The sequence below is a fragment of the Lathyrus oleraceus genome, chromosome 6 (assembly GCF_024323335.1).
Source record: "Lathyrus oleraceus cultivar Zhongwan6 chromosome 6, CAAS_Psat_ZW6_1.0, whole genome shotgun sequence".
In the NCBI taxonomy this organism is placed as follows: Eukaryota; Viridiplantae; Streptophyta; class Magnoliopsida; order Fabales; family Fabaceae; genus Lathyrus; species Lathyrus oleraceus.
Genome location: NC_066584.1, coordinates 450,619,284 through 450,636,454, shown reverse-complemented (window position 1 = coordinate 450,636,454; position 17,171 = coordinate 450,619,284). Strand labels below are relative to the sequence as shown.

The 17,171-nt window shown below is 38.8% G+C and overlaps 1 non-coding gene across 1 annotated transcript; it reads right to left on the bottom strand.

Moving 5' to 3' along the window:
• Nucleotides 1-2,596: 2,596 nt before the first annotated feature.
• On the bottom strand, nucleotides 2,597-2,703 carry LOC127099579 (small nucleolar RNA R71). The gene has a single exon (XR_007794068.1). It is a non-coding gene; the product is annotated as a small nucleolar RNA R71 (small nucleolar RNA).
• Nucleotides 2,704-17,171: the final 14,468 nt, after the last annotated feature.

Below are 17,171 nucleotides of genomic sequence, written 5' to 3'. Positions count from 1 at the left end.
ATGTATGTGAATTAATTGAACATAGGATTGGATATCATCATGAAGAAGGGGTGGGTTAAAAATAAACTTTGAGCCTTATATCCTTTTGTTTCAAATAACCATGAACCAAGCCACGTTACAACCTTCAAAAGACCTAATTGAAGTAAGGTTTGTTCTGAAAGCATACAATAGCAAGGTTGAGTAAACTGGCTCCCAGAGATTTGCTAATATTCTCTTCTCACTATATCGTTCATACATGATCACACTAAAATTTACGTATTTTCGACTCCGATTTCACATTCATTCTAGTTATTTTATTGTCATTTTGTTGTGTTATTACTGTGTTTTCCTTTGTTTTCAGGTTTTTACTTCAATCGGAGCCCCGATCGAGAAAAGGAGTGAAAAAGGGCTAAAAACCCTAAAATTCAGCATTTTGTGTTGATGGCCTACCCCATGGCGGGCGCCACAGACCAAGCCATGACGTGTCCAAGTCCAACTTCCTCAACTCCCACGTTTCCCAACTTCATCCACTAAGGCGCCCCACTTTGTGCTTGTGGAGGGCGCCATAGCCTTGTGGCGGGCGCCACAAGAAGGAAACGATTTCCTCTATTTTCAAGTTGAAGGGCATCCAAGTCAACTCCACTTTTTTTATTTGCTTATAAATAGAAACGCGAATTCAGTTTTACAATCATCCAAACTTAGAGCAGACGAAGATCCAAACTTAGAGCAGACGAAGATCCAAACTTAGAGCAGAGGCAAACTCAGAAGCAACTTTATTTCACTTAGGCATATATTCAGTATTTTATAGTGGTAATCGCTTCGCATTGGAGTGTTACCACAATTGTGTCATCAAGTCTGCGATAGAGTCTGTAATCGAGTTTGGAGCACTTTGGTAGGAAGTTAATCCTGCCGCCATTTTCTTTTCCGCATTTCAATTTACTCAGCCCTCCGATTGGAGCAGGTTTTTATTACTCGCCTTTACTTTATTTATTTCCCGCACTCGCCTTTAATTTATTTATTTCCCGCACTCGCCTTTACTTTATTTATTTCCCGCACTCGCCTTTACTTTATTTATTTCCTGCACTCGCTTTTACTTTATTTATTTCCTGCACTCACTTTTACTTTATTTATTTCCTCGCACTCGCTTTAAATTATTTGTTTTCCGTACTCGCTTTAAATTATTTATTTCTCGCACACAATTTAAATTATTTACTTTCCGCACGCGCACTACTTTTATTTACTTTAATGCACTTTTACTTTACGATGTCTAACTAAATCTAAAAGGTTAGAATGTAAGGATCGTAATTGAACCAATAATCCGTACAATTGTTCGTAGAAACACTTAAGGGCTATTTTAATTTTCAACTTAAGTTTTCCCGCACTTCAATTCCGTTGGGTAAGATCAAAAGCCGTCCAACGTCTTTATAAATTTAATTGTTTTTAACTATTTCAAAAACAACGAAAGCGCTTTGTTTAGTTCATTAGGAGTTTTTAACATCAAGAAGAAAAGAGATTTTAAAACTATTTTCGGACGCGTTTATAAGTTTAGAGTCTGGTTCGTGAGAACCTCTTTTGATTAAGAAATCCAGGTTATAATACTTTTCAACTTAGTCAAGATACTATATTTCTTAAAAATAGGTTTACTACTCTAACGCAATGCGCGCCTTTTTATAAGTGACAATAAGAGGGTTTGATTAGGGAGTACAACTCGGTTCTGAATACGCGAAAGTGACGGTTCCTGTTAAATTAGTTCTTTTCAAAGTAGGAAACATTGCCCATAAGTAGTTCTATTAGCAAGTACTTGGATTATCAACTGATTACGTGAATTACATTCGACCATGTCTTTATAAATTACATTCTATTTTCAATACTTTACTTTTCATTGCACACTACAAAAACACCTATTTTGACTGCCTTTGATAAACACCATAACAACAGATAACGATAGATTGACACTTGGTCTCTGTGGTTCGATAATCTTTTATATTACTCTGACGCGTTCGTACACTTACGAACATCAAGTTTAATAACGCATCAGGTTTTTGGCGCCGTTGCCGGGGACCAATTTCGTCAAATTTCATTTTCCTGTTGTTATATCGTTTAGACTTAGGTTATTTCCCGCCGGTCGATGCGAAGAACTCGCAGTACCGGAAGTTTAAGCTTAGTAAACCCTCTGGCGGAACCTGAACGTTACGCTCGCGCACGTTTATTCTTTCATAGAATTAAGAGAGCTATGGCCGAAGATCAAAACCAAAGACCTCTTAGAGATTTCGCTCAACCATCTAACGAAGAACCTAGTTCTAGTATAGTAAACCCAAATATCCCAGCCAATAATTTTGAACTTAAACCATCCCTGTTGCAACTAGTGCAACATAGACAATTCGCGGGTCTCGCTACCGAGAACCCAAACCAACATTTAAAAATATTTTTTCAGTTAGCAGACACTTTTAAAACCAATGGAGCTTCTCCTGAGGCAATACGTTTAAGATTATTCCCTTTTTCCCTCAGAGATAAAGCCCTATCATGGTTAGATTCCCTTCCACCCAATTCCATCACGACTTGGGATAACCTTAGAAGAGTTTTTCTTGCTAGATATTTTCCCCCGAGTAAGACCGCCATTCTTCGAAACCATATAACTAGATTTACCCAAAACCAAGGAGAATCGTTGTTCGAAGCCTGGGAGAGATATAAAGAGTTGTTACGAGCATGCCCACATCATGGTTTAGAAAATTGGTTAATCATTCAAACCTTCTATAATGGACTTCATTATAGCACAAAGATGACCATCGACGCTGTCGCAGGCGGTGCTCTGATGAACAAACCTTACCCTGAAGCTAGTGCCCTCATCGAAGACATGGCTCAAAACCATCAATCATGGGGAGTCGAACGAGCGACAGTGGAGAAGAAGGAAGCCCAAGGAGGAGTGCATGAACTAAGCTCTATAGACATGATGCAAGCTAAAATGGACGCATTAGCCCTTAAGGTCGAGCATATGTGCATAAACCCGAATACTGTAGCCGCAGTTTCGTCGGATTGTGAGGTATGTGGAACCCAAGGACACCAATCTTCCGAATGCAGTCTATTGAACGAAACCCACTCCGAGCAAGTGAACTACACCCAAGGGAACCCATATTCGAATACCTATAACCCTGGATGGAGGAATCACCCTAACTTCTCCTATAGAAACAATAACCCTATTCAAAATAATGCACCTTCGAGACCTAGTTATCAAGCCCCTATATTAAATCAACCTATGCAACCTGTACTACAAAAACCGAGCCTTGAGAAAATTATGGAAAATTTTATCACCGCTCAAACCCAACAAAACAAGGAGTTCATGAACCAAAACATTCATGTTAACGAATTGATTACTCAGTTAGGAACCAAGGTTGACCAAATAGTTACTCATACCAAGATGCTTGAAACCCAGATCTCTCAGGGAGCTTTAAACCAAGCCCTTCAGACTACACATGGAGGACAATTTCCTGGACAACCTCAACAAAATCAGAGAGGACAAGCCAATGCCATTACCCTAAGAAGTGGGACCGCTTATGATGAGCCACCAAACCCTAGATTGAGTGAACCCGAAACTTCTAAGGATCGTACCAAACCCCCGGACGAAGTAAAGGAACCAGAAGAATCTGAAAACCAGGATGGTTGGGAGAAAGGAGAAGAAACTAAAGATAAAATTTACGTACCACCCCCGCCATATAAACCACCTATAGCATATCCCCAAAGACTCAAACAAACCCAGATCAATAAACAGTACCAAAAATTTATTAAAGTTATAGAAAAACTTCATGTAGAAATCCCTTTCACAGAAGCCATCACCCAAATACCTTCTTATGCAAAGTTTCTGAAAGACATCCTTACCAACAAACGTAGACTTGACGATTCGAAGCCTTTGGAATGTAATGCTATTTCCGAGGATAAATTAGCAAAGAAAGATAAAGATCCTGGATATTTCTCCATTCCTTGACTTTTGGGTAATCATGTCATCGATAAAGCTTTTCTAGACTTAGGAGCTAGTGTGAGCTTAATGCCTTTAGCAGTTTGTGAGAGGTTAAACTTAGGAGAGTTACAACCCACTAAGATGTCACTTCAGTTAGCCGATAGATCTGTCAAATATCCGATAGGAATTTTAGAATATGTTCCTGTTAGGATAGGTCAACTATTTATCCCTACTGATTTTGTCGTCATGGACATCAAAGAGGACAATGATATACCAATTCTTCTAGGTAGACCATTCTTATCGACTGCAGGAGCCATAATAGATGTCAAGAAAGGAAAGTTGACATTTGAGGTAGGTGACGAGAAAATAGAATTTATACTTTCGAAATTTCTTATGGCACCTGTGATGGGAGACTCGTGTTATGCCTTAGATATCATTGATGAATGTGTTAGAGAATTAGAACAAAAAGAAATTATAAAAACAATTAAGTTACCATCAACCCCCATAAAGGAAGATGATGACTTTAAAGAACCTTACATCGATGATAACCTTTACGAATGTTTATCCCTTACTCCAGATCCTATGCCTTGCCCTAAGAAACCAACCTTAGAACTTAAGGAACTGCCTAAGAACCTGAGATATGAGTTCCTCGATGAAAAGATGAACCATCCAGTTATAGTCAGTGCTACCTTGAGCCAAGAGGAAACGAACCAACTTTTAGATGTTTTACGAAGACATCCCTCAGCCTTAGGATATAATATCTCTGACCTGAAAGGTATAAGCCCGTCCGTATGCATGCATCGGATTTCGTTAGAAGAAGATTCAAAACCCTCTAGGGAGCATCAGATAAGAATAAACCCTATAATGAGTGATGTTGTTAAGAAGGAAGTTCTTAAGTTGCTTGAGGCAGGTATAATCTACCAGATCTCGGATAGTAAGTGGGTGAGCCCTGTGCATGTAGTACCTAAAAAGGGAGGCATCACAGTCGTGCAAAACAATAAAGGCGAACATGTAGCAAAACGTTTAGAAGGAGGATGGCGGATGTGTATAGATTATAGAAAATTAAATAAAGCAACTAGGAAGGATCATTTCCCTTTACCATTTATAGACCAGATGTTGGAACGTCTAGCCAGACACTCTTACTTCTGTTATTTATATGGATACTCTGGATTCTTCCAAATACCTATTCACCCTGAAGATCAAGAAAAAACTACTTTTACATGCCCTTATGGATTTTTTGCCTACAGACGAATGCCTTTCGGCCTCTGTAATGCTCTAGCTACTTTCCAACGCTGCATGATGTCAATCTTCGCAGATTACCTAGATGGTATCATGGAAGTGTTTATGGATGATTTCTCGGTTTGAGGATTCAATTTCCACAATTGCCTTGCTAACCTTGAGAAAATCCTGGAGAGATGCGTAGAGGTGAACCTCGTGCTAAATTGGGAAAAATGTCATTTCATGGTGTCCGAAGGAATAGTTTTAGGACATATAGTTTCCGAAAAAGGTATAGAGGTAGATAAAGCTAAAATAGAAGTTATAGAAAACCTAAAACCACCAAAAACAATCAGAGAAGTCCGAAGCTTTCTTGGACACGCTGGATTCTACCGGCGTTTTATTAAGGACTTCTCCAAAATAACCAAACCTTTAACCGGACTTTTAATGAACGATGCTGAATTCATTTTCGATGAAAAATGTAATAACGCATTTAATCTTTTGAAGCAAGCACTAATCTCTGCACCTATTATGAAACCACCCGATTGGTCGGAACCTTTTGAGATAATGTGCGATGCTAGCGATTATGCAGTTGGAGCCGTTCTAGGACAAAGGAAAGATAAAAAATTACATGCCATTTATTATGCCAGTAGAACGCTAGATGCTGCCCAACTTAACTACGCAACAATTGAAAAAGAATTACTCGCTGTAGTTTTCGCTATAGACAAATTTAGATCTTATCTAGTAGGAGCAAAAATTATTGTTTACACCGATCATGCTGCCATTCGTTACCTATTAAGTAAAAAAGATGCCAAGCCCAGGTTACTCCGATGGGTTCTATTACTACAAGAGTTTGATTTAGACATAAGAGACAAAAAAAGGCACTGAAAATGTAGTAGCCGATCACCTTTCTAGGCTAGAACATCTAAAACCTGAACTAGTACCCATAAATGATGATTTCGCCTATGATAGACTGATCGCCAGAGTAGAAACCATTGAAGATAATAACCTAGACCCTTATGAGCATCCCTAAAATTCCTTAGCAATAAGTAACGTACCCTGGTATGCAGATTTCGTTAATTACCTAGCTGCTGATATAGTACCCCCTGATCTTGACTACCACCGCAAGAAGAAATTCTTCCACGATGTGAGAAACTTCTACTGGGACGAACCACTCCTTTTCAAAAGGGGTAAAGATGGCATTTTTCGCTGTTATGTTCCAGAGGAAGAGGTAAATAATATTATCGAGCATTGTCATTCTGCACCTTATGGTGGACATGCAAGCACCTCTAAGACATACGCCAAGATTCTTCAAGCTGGCCTATTCTGGCCTACCATGTGGCGTGATGTCTATGCTTTCATTGTCAAGTGTGATAGATGCCAACGCACAGGAAACATTTCAAGACGTGATGAAATGCCTCTAAAAAACATTCAGGAAGTAGAACTCTTTGACGTATGGGGTATAGATTTCATGGGGCCTTTCCCACCATCTTAGGGAACAGGTATATCTTAGTAGCTGTAGACTATGTGTTTAAGTGGATTGAAGCTATAGCCGCACCCAAAAACGACACTAGGATAGTAATCAAATTATTTAAAAACGATATATTCCCTAGATTTGGAACACCACGTTTAGTCATAAGCGATGGAGGATCACACTTTATATCGAGAATATTTGACAAACTTTTAAGAAAATATGGAGTTAGGCATAGAGTAGCAACACCGTACCACCCACAAACTAGTGGCCAAGTAGAAGTATCTAATAGGGAGATAAAACAAATCCTAGAGAAAACTGTTTCTATTTCTAGGAGAGACTGGTCTCAGAAGCTTCAAGAAGCATTATGGGCCTATAGAACCGCTTTCAAAACCCCTATAGGAACTACCCCTTACCAACTAGTTTATGGAAAATCATGCCACTTACCATTCGAGTTAGAGCATAAGGCCTATTAGGCCATTAAAACTTTGAATTTAGACTACCTAGCCGCTGGAGAAAAGCGTACCCTAGACATTCATAAATTAGAAGAACTTAGGCAATTTGCCTACGAGAATGCAAAAATATATAAAGAGAGAACAAAAGCCTATCATGACAAAAGAATAGTAAAGAAAAACTTCAATGTAGGCGATTTTGTTCTCCTTTTCAACACTAGGTTACGACTTTTCCCTGGAAAGCTACGTTCAAGATGGACTGGCCCCTTCGAAGTATCCAAGATTCTGAGATCCGGAGCCGTAGAAATCAAGAACGATACCTGTAGTCCATTCATTGTAAATAGACAAAGACTGAAGCTCTATGAAGGAGGAGACATTCCAGCATACTACTCAAGCCACACCCTGATTGATCCACCGATTCATACTATTACAGGGGTATAAATTCTAACCGTCAAGCTAATGACGTTAAACAAGTGCTGCGTGGGAGGCAACCCATGGTTTTTCTTTTCATTTTACTTTTTTTGCATTTATTTACATTTATTTTTATCTTTATTTTATTTTATCTTATTTTGCATTGAGACTAACGTTTGAATGGTTTGTATTTTCAGGATCACTTTCCTAACTTTTACAGGATGCAGGGTTTTGATGACATGCATGTTGCCTATAGAGACAATGCTCAGAGGGAGCGCTACATTGCTTTGTACCAGCGCCCTATGGCACCCACACGTTACCCTGATCAGCATTGTATGGAGGCACTGGGTATCGAGCCTAGTATCCGATTCCTTAGCCACCAGCTCCACTGGGACGAATTTGCTGATGACTTCAGTAACACATATAGGAACCTGACTTTGGAGTTCCTGAGTTCATTCGACTACGACCCATATTCTGGACCAGATGGGTATGCTGCTTTCAGACTTTTTGGAGTTGAGTACTCCTTCAGCCAGAAAGAGTTCGGCGACTTATTGAGTCTCGCCCAGTAGCATGTGGGAACTTTTTATTGAATAATCTCAGCGGTATCTCTAGATCCACCGAAGGAGTCATCCATGTTGGTGGAATCATCACACAGATTGTTGTCGCTTTAGGTCTATCTCGCAAGCTGTTGCATCTTCCGACCTACTGTGGATATACTACCATGGACATCGATTTCTGTTTGACTAGAGGATTGATGAGGAGAGCCTCTTTCCACCCATGTCAGTTCCGATTGCTAGTCGACAGTGAGGCCATCCATTACTTCACATTGCCAGACCCTATGATGACTAGTGTGCATGATCCAGCGAATTGGAGTTATGCTCTAGAGGGCCAGGGAGAGACCGTTGAGGAGCCGAGATCTCCCCCAGTTGCTGAATACACACCTGCACCACCATCTCCTAGAATCACTGTTCTCTCTAATAATCATTCATTGCAGACACCCGACATACGCACCCAGATTGCTGAGTGCCGTAGAGAGATTGCAGCGCTTAGACAGGAAGTGACAGACCTAACTTTACAGATTGGAGTGTCTGATCTCACCCATGCTACTGAAGTCGACTGTCTATATCAGGAGATCGCAGAGCTCAGGCAGGAGATAGCCGTGCTCCTTGGATCCACTCAGGCAGACGACTCCCCTGATACCTGATCTCACCATTTCCTTTCACTTTAGTTTTCTTTCATATATTTATCGTATTTGCATTACTCATTTTTCATTATCGCATTTGGATATTATATAAACTACTACTATACATTAGTATTTCTATTTATATATATATATATATATATATATATATATATATATTATATATATATATATATATATATATATGTTTTATATTTTATTTGCATTTTAATTATTTATTTATTTATAGTTAATTTCTGTTTTTGTTTTTGTTTCAGTTTCACTTTTTATTTTCGCTTTTATTTTTATACAATTTATGCAAGTCGAAGAAACTAGGAGAATCACAAGACAAATGCTATCCAGACCCCTCAAAGCCAAAAGACAAGCGAAGCCCAAACCAAAGGACCAAAATCTGGCCCAACCAGATTTTGCCTTGTGGCGCCCGCCATAGGACCTGTGGCGCCCGCCACAGCGTCTGTAAATGGTCGGGGCAGACCACTTTTCTTCACCATTTTTGCAACTTACAACCTCCAAAACCCATTTTTTCACCTTGGAAAAAAGCCCTTGAACCCATAAAAAGCTCATACTTTCCTAACCATCATACCACACAAATCACAAATCCACTTTCCATTTTTAATTTCATCCCCCGGATTTTGTAAAAATCCAACCTTTTCACCAACCACTTCATCTTCTTCATCCACATTTCAAGAGCATTCAAATGGAGTTCAACAGATTCATTCTTCGAGGAGGGAAACCGGGGGAGAGACAAAGAAAAATCATTGAACGGTTGCAAAATCGGGAAATCCTCCCGACAAGGTATGTTGACGAAGACTGTCTCTATACTTTAGATATCTACCATATCGTTTTTCATTTATTAGACATCTTAGGTTTGCATAATTTATTTACCATCATAGAACCCACCTATGAGCGGTTGACAATCGAGTTTTTAAGTTCCTTAATTTATATTGTCAGCCCTAACACTGCTAGCACAGTCGGTACTGTCAAATTTAGAATGTTTGTTGTTGAGTACCTGTAGCGGTGTATTCATCACTTTATGATTTATTGACTAAATCAAAAGCAAAGCATACAAAGATAGAGTCGCCACCGCACTTTTATTTATCCAACAGAATGGCTAAAAAGTGAACAAAAGCCTAAGAAGTTTTACACATAGAAAACTAATGAAAGGTCAGAGATCTGGGTAAGGGGGTAATTATGCAAAGGGAAGGTGTTAGGCACCGAATGCATCCTAGGTACTCCTAGGGAACCCTTTTCACAACTTGTTGTATCAATTATTGTTTATGAAAATATTTATTGTGCAAACATTATTTGGGAGGATGAGACAAGAATGTACAAGTTAGTTATTTTTGTGTTTGACGGATGAACCCGTTGCCTACGTACCTTTCCATGGAAGGTAAGGATCAAAACGTTGTAGTTCGGCTAAAAGATTTCCAAAACATGGGTGAATTGATTTTAAACAAAAGCCCTAAGGTCTTTCGTTATCCACGGGAGAAAACTCAACCCATACAACCACAAGTCCACCATGTGAGAAAAGCTTCAACTTGCTAGTGAGGGACCATGCCCTATAATAAGCAAGGAAGTCTTACAATTCAATCACTAAGGACAAAAGGTGAGATTAACATCAACCACTAGAATAAATCAAACCTATGGCTAATGTATGAAAACTTATCAAGAAAGTGGACTTGAGCCACAAAACAATTGAATGAGTGTAATTAGTCAATTAGGATTATTCACAAAAAGATGGTCAAAGTATGATTAGAATTCAATTCAAAAGAAGTATTTTGAAAATGAAGTTTGAAAATCAAAGGCTTAAGGCCTAGGTTTCTAGTTTGAAAAGAAATGAAAATGTTTGCACAATATTTTTCTGGTTTGAGTTAACATGCAAATGGAGGTTTAAAGAACAAAAGGGGTGAGAGGTTAAGGGAAGCAAAACTTCTTAGATGTTCACCTTTTGAGATCATATGTAGATGATCCAAGTGATTCCTTTGGAAAAGGCAACAAGCAAAGCAGATAAGCAATGTAAATGGAAACCAGATGCCAATCAATGGACTTACACTAGCCTCACAAAACAAAGATGGATACCAGATGCCAATCAATGGACTTACACCAATCTCACAAAGCAAAGAGAACATGGATACCATATGCCAATCAATGGACTTACACTAATCTCACAAAGCAAAGAAAACATGGATACCAGATGCCAATCAATGGGCTTACACTAATCTCCAAAAACAAAGATAGATACCAGATGCCAATCAATGGACTTACACCAATCTCACAAAACCAAGATGGATACCAGATGCCAATCAATGGACTTACACTAGTCCCATAAAACAAAGAAAACAAATGTAATAAACAAGAGGAAACAAGTTGCCAATAAATGGTCTTACACTCGACTCCTAGGAAGTAGGATGCCAATCAATGGTCTTAGTCCCAACTCCTACCAGATCACAGGAAACAACTGCCAATAATGGACTTACAATTGACTCCTCAATAGACAAAACAAAATGTCACAAAGTATGAACAATGATCATGAAATGATATACAATTAATGCTCAAAGATGAAAATAATGCACAGAGGCACACACAAACAATTATGCACATATGAACAAACAAGTAATCAAGCAATCATTTATCACACACTATACACAACCAATAGGCTCAATCAAGGTTAGGTTTTAGTCAAGGGGTCATATCGACCTTGACAAACAAACCATTATTGTCATGGGTGTTTTGAGCTCTTAACCCTAACATTGAGAGTTAGGGTGAAGCAGATGAAATGGAGATGAGGGTTGTGCCTCATAGCTCTTAACCCTGGCCTGGAAGAGCTTTAAACAATAGAAAGTGTGGGAGTTCAGAATGAGGGAACTCTTCTCCACATATGGTTGACTCTATAAGATCTTGGGTTCTTATTCACAATGCATCAACACATGGTGTGAGCAAAGTGAATGAAATAACTGAATAGCAGGGGATGGATTGCACATCCCTTTTATCTGCCAATTGCCTCTTAAGAGGACTTTACCTGCTTGGCACAAAGTTAAACAAATAAAAACATGGCCTTTTAAGGAGGGCTTCATACAAGTGCCTGCCAAAGTAACATGACAGGTCTTCCAGACTACATGAAGAATAGGGATTATACCTAAGTGGTATGCCAACCACAAGCAAAGCAAAGCAAAGTTCAAATGAACTTAAAGCAACTTGGGTACCTGTGGAAACAACTAAACAAATCAGTACAATACTCAGACAAACAGACAACAGTCAATAACAAACAGACAATCCCAATGTACAACACATAAGCCATAAGTCAAACTCAAGTGACTTATCATCAACCTACAAAACAGCAAATGTTAACAATCAAAAGCAAATATCATCATTCAAATGATGAAGCAACATCAACCATGGAAATTGGATGCTTGAACCTGAAATTCAAAGCTCACATGTAAGTACAAACCACTAGGTCAAAGCCTAGGGTCAAAGGTGAAGAAAAAAATTCAAAATAGGAGCTGAAATTCAACACAATGCAACTTCAAACACATATTAACATGTCCTAAAAAGGATCACATCAAAATCATCAAGCAAAAGCATTTCATGATCAAAAGAAATCAAAGACAATTTCAAAGCTCATATTTGGACATCATGAATGAAAATTCCAAATCAAAACAGAAATGATTCAAATAATTCTGGAAAAAATCATGAGTATTCAACACATTCAACATGATCATCATAAAAAAAATCAGAAGCATCAAGGATCATTTGGCATGGAAATTAAATTGTACAAGTTGAACAACCAAAGGTGTGACACAAATTGTCACACCATGCAAACACATGCATAAAACAGAAATGGAAAATGGGAAAAATACCAAACCAAGCCTAAAACATCCATCAATGTGTCTAGAATCATCATGTAAAAATTTCATGTCCATTGGATTAAAATCAAGCATTTCACAATAGAAAGAGCAATGCAAGGTCACACATGTACACATGTTCACATATTCTAACACAAATTAAAATCCAGCCATGCACAACTTCTGAATTTAACATCATTAAATTCTAGACATCCTAAGGATCAAGTAGCAAAAAACCAGGCATTTTTTGGAGCATTTTTCAAATTGTTATGATTTTTCTAAGTTGATGAAAAAGATAAAAATGAAATGAAGCATAGCACATGGAAAATGGAGGGAAAGCATAAAATATGAAGGCAATTTGAATATTTGAGCACGCCAAGGATCGAACCATGTTAGCATTCAAATGAAACGCGCGCTAACAAATGAAACACGGTCGTTTCATTAATGCGCTGGCTGGTCAGCGCTTATGTGGACTCGGTCAGACTAATGTGAACCAATGGAAACGCTTACAAGGCAAATGCGTGGACCAATGAAAACGAAACCCTAGCACAGCATGGACATAACCAGAGCGGACGCAAACTTGGTAGCTTCGGACGCAAACATGAAGATATTCATCTTCTTTATGAAGATGAAGATGAACAGTAACATGAACTTCAAGCCAATTTCCAGAATTTTCCAGAAATCCAAATCCAGCACATCATCATGCAGCATATTCAATGGAGATCATAGATCAACAAACATCTAAACTTAATTCAACATAACAAGAGAGAATCGATAGAAAACATTTTGATGCATCAAACTTTAATCACACATATCTTGCTCAATAATGCACCAATTCACATGATTTTTAGCTCAGAATCATCAGCAAGCATAGATCTACAAGAATATGGCAATGAATTGCAAAATTAAGAGATTCGAAACTTGACCTCTTGAAGAGCAGAATCTTGGAAATGCATGATCCACAGCTTGTAATGATCCAAATCCAATCTACAATGCTTGAAATGATGTTTGATGAAGAAATTGAAGCTTGGCAGGTGTTGGATCTAGCTTAATTCTGAATTTCCATCTTTGAGTTTTTGACCTTCAACTACTTGATTCTTGCACGAATTCTTCAAACAAACACTTGATTCACACTCTATTCAACTCATTGATCATGAATCTTCAACAAAAACAAGGTGTTATGTTGAAGAAATTCGAATTTTGATTTGAAGAAAATTTTGGAGAGAGATGAAAACTGGATCTAGAAATGTGAAAAAATTATTAACCTCTTCAAAATTCTATTAGATTTAGGTATTTATATGAAGTCCTAATCAACTTGCTAATCCATAATTAACTTGGTTAATTAAAATAAGGTGTTTTGCAAAAAATCAAAATTGCATGGTGCATGGACTAATCCACGTGAACAGTACCATTTCCTTCATCAATTACACTTAAAATCATTTTTTAAACCCAATGGCAATGGTGGAAAGTTCATACAATGCACCATTTTTGAATTTTGCAATTTCCCTCCAAAAAAGGCATGGATTAACAAGTGATCATGTGATGACAATTCATGCAATGTGGTGAATGTTTTGAAAAGCTCATGTCATGAGAAGCATTATGCAAAAAGAACCACCAAATTTAGAGTTATGGATCAAAAGATATGGCCATTTGAAGTTCCATGCACACTTGGCAATGATTGGATTATATCTCCTCAACCATTCATCAGACGCTCATGATCTTGGACTTTTTGGAAATGGGAGAGAGAGATCTTCAACTTTCATGTTGGACAAAATTTCATTTGAAGCTTCTTTGATGTTGGAAAGTTGAGTTGAAGTTGGATCAAAAACTTGCCATTTTTGGAAAGTTGAAATTATATGTCACTTTCCATTTTTGGAAACTTTTGACTTGACCTCAAATTCTTCAACCTTGATCTTTGGTATGATGAATAAGCATGATTTGGACATGAATGGGATGAAGAAAGTCAATTTCCACACTCAAGACCCACAGTTGACTTTTCAGTTGACTGCATTGGCCATTAGATGACCTGAACATGTTCTGATGAATTTGGGGCCTCAACCACTTGGGAATTTGCTCCAAAATGAACCTCTAGCTCAAATAAGATCCAAGTAATGATCACATGACCCATATCTCAATGGAAGCTTCATCTCTTGTACACAAGATTCACTTGGATTGCCTTGACTGTTGATTGCTTAAACTGCAAGTAACAAAGGTTAATGACATATTTTTGTACATTTTTGGTTAGTGACTAAAAGAAAAGCAATGATATACAAATGCAAGCAATGCTTGGTGATCAAGAACCACTCTCAAAAAGAATATCCCACCCACAGGGAAGGAAGCAAGGTGTTCAATGATCCTTGAGGCAATGCAATGTTATGATATGATGCCATGAGGGATCTTAGGGACAAAATTGGGGTCTTACAGATGCCCCTATTTAAGGTCATTCTAGCAGGAGAAGTGAAGGTTAAAATCTTCACTTCGACGCGGTAGAAGGGGCTTATATAAGAGTAATGAGACAAATTTTGATCCCTAAGAGACCTCATGATGCAGATGTATGCATGTAAAGCAAACAAACTCTGTGGGGAATATGGGTCCATAAAGAAGAAAAGACGATCCATCGGAGTAATACACTCACCAAGAACAGAGACTCTAACAGGACTCTTATGGGGATAAGAAAAGAAATGCGTGAGCAAGACACGACTCTGAATTAGGGGAAACAAAGAACTAGACACATCGTGAGCAGGACACGACTCGTCTGGAGACCTCCCTGGGGAGTAAAGGACTCAAACCGGGAAAAAGAAGAAGTTTCCAAAGGGAACACATCCATTGGAAAGACTCAAGCTGACTCAAACTATCCACAAAGGATACTTCGGATAAAAATCCGGACTCGGGCTGAGGAAAAGATTCACACAGAACCTCCCTGCCGGGGAAAATTGCATATATTGGGGAAAACGCCAATACAACAAAAGGGTAAAATCACAACAGAAACTCCGCTGGGGAACGTCTAACAAAGACTCTCCTGGGGAAAATTTGCAAGATGAGGTGTTACCGGTTACTGGGTAACAAGCTCAAAGAGACACGTGATCTAAACACCGGTTACTGGGTGAAAGAACAACAAGCTCAGGAAGAATGAATATCTAAGACCGGTATAAGGGTGAGAGATATCAATCAACCAAAACATCTGAGGAAGACCTGAAAAAGGTACATCAACTCAGGAAAATCTGACTCCGGAGGGGACCAAGGTCATAATAGGGAGCAGAAAGGAAGGAACACCAAGGATACCGATTACTGGGTATATAATAGGTGACCGACCAAAGCGTGAATTGGTATATATGCCAAAACACTCATCATCCGAAAGGAGGGCTTGAAAAAGCAAATCGATTTACAGGATGGACATTCGACTCCGCAACGGGAAAACGAATCTTACTCAAATGGGGAAGGACAAAAGGCTTCAACCAAAGAGTGCATGAGATATATTATCCATTACCGTCAGAACGTGGATAGTATACTCGCATGAGATATATTATCTATTACCGTCAGAACATAGATAATATACTCGCATGGAAGGAACACCAGGGATACCGGTTACTGGGTATATAATAGGTGACTGACCGAAAAGAGAAACAATCGTTACCAACAACAACAGGGTAAACGAGAGATAACTCACTGGGGATAAATTGCAAGCATACGACAATTATCCATGAGACATATCACCGGTTACTGGGAGATACGCTCAACGAAAGGGGTAGAAATGAATATTCGAATCCGCAAAAGGAAATACGAATCTTACTCGACTGGGGAAACACAACAGGCTTCGACTGAAGAGTGCATGAGATATATTATCCATTACCGTCAGAACGTGGATAGTATACTCGCATGGAAGATTATCCACAACCGGTTACTGGGTTAATAAAGGATAAATCAACCGAAAGGAAAGGCATCGGGATACCAAAACTAGGTATATAATGATAACCAGTCAAAGGGAGCCACCCTCATTACCAACGAAAGGGTAAATGAAAGAGGACTCACGGGGATGCATTGATAAAAAATTAATGATCCAGGGAACAAATCACTGGCATACGATGAAAGGACCCACTGAGGATAAAATTGCTAGCATACGGCAATTATCCACAAAAACTTGCTGGGAAATACAAGTGCTTACTCAGAGCAATTACCCAGACAAGGGAAGGAATATCAACATTGAATACTGGATGAAGATAACCAACAAGAGTAACCATCATCGGTTAGGATGAACAACAAGGTTAACTCTGAAAAGGGGAGAACAAAGGATTTACAACTACCGAATACTGGGTAGAAGACAAAAGACTCTGGCTGAGGAAACAAGAGGTTTACCACTACCGACTACTGGGTAGAAAACCAAAGACTCAGCTGAGGATAACAACATATAAGATTTACAACTACCGAATACTGGGTAGAAGACCGCAAAATCCACCACCAACCAGAATGAACCACAAAGGTTACCTCTGCTAGGGGAAAAGAGATAGGACTTACAACTACCAGTTACTGGGTAGAGGGCCACAACTCTGATGAGGATCAAAAGTAGGGTTTACAACTACCGAATACTGGATAGAAAACCAAAGCCTCTGCGTGGGGAGTGAAAGGATCACAACTCCGCACGGGGAAACAA